The sequence below is a fragment of the Polyergus mexicanus genome, unplaced genomic scaffold (genome assembly GCF_030449975.1).
Source record: "Polyergus mexicanus isolate NDT 795.1 unplaced genomic scaffold, iyPolMexi1.0 SCAF_8, whole genome shotgun sequence".
Classification (NCBI taxonomy): Eukaryota; Metazoa; Arthropoda; class Insecta; order Hymenoptera; family Formicidae; genus Polyergus; species Polyergus mexicanus.
The window spans coordinates 4,584,182-4,584,875 of record NW_027223328.1 but is presented as its reverse complement, the minus strand read 5'-3'; positions in this window follow the sequence as shown (position 1 = coordinate 4,584,875).

The window sequence follows — 694 nt, the reverse complement described above, 5'->3', positions numbered from 1 at the left end:
GCGACATTATAATTTATCGTGGCACCAAACACATTTCGACGGTCCAACACTGTTAATAAAAAATTGTGACAAATATCAGCAAAAATTATAAGAGGTAGCGGTTTGTTAAATCATGCGATAAACGCACTTCCTATCGAATTACATATTCCAGGCTATCAATTTTGCGGACCGGAAACTCATTTAGAAACACGATTGGCTAGAGGCGATCGAGGTATCAATTCATTGGATGCCGCGTGTCGCGAACACGACATAGCTTATTCCCGAAGCAACGATCTCGGTCAACGACACGTTGCGAATAATATACTCGCCACGAAAGCGCGAACGCGTATTACCGCGAGAGATTCGACTCTTGGCGAAAGAGCAGCCGCTACAGCTGTTTGGGCGGCTATGAAAGCAAAGACAAAATTCGGTATGGGGCTGAAAACAAAAAAATCATCGATGAAGAAAAAGACTGCGAAAAAACGAATACTTCCTATAGCGAAGCGCTGTGGTATCTTACCAATTTTACCATTATTGGGAGTTCTCGGTTCGTTGGCTGGTGGAGCAGTGGGAATCGCGAAGGCGGTGAACGATAGCAAAGGCGATGCAACATCAGCTCGAAGAAATGCAGCGTCATAATCGCGCCATGGAAGGTCACGGACTTTATCTCACTCCATACAAGCGTGGACGAGGGTTCTCAACAGCAGCCAAGAAA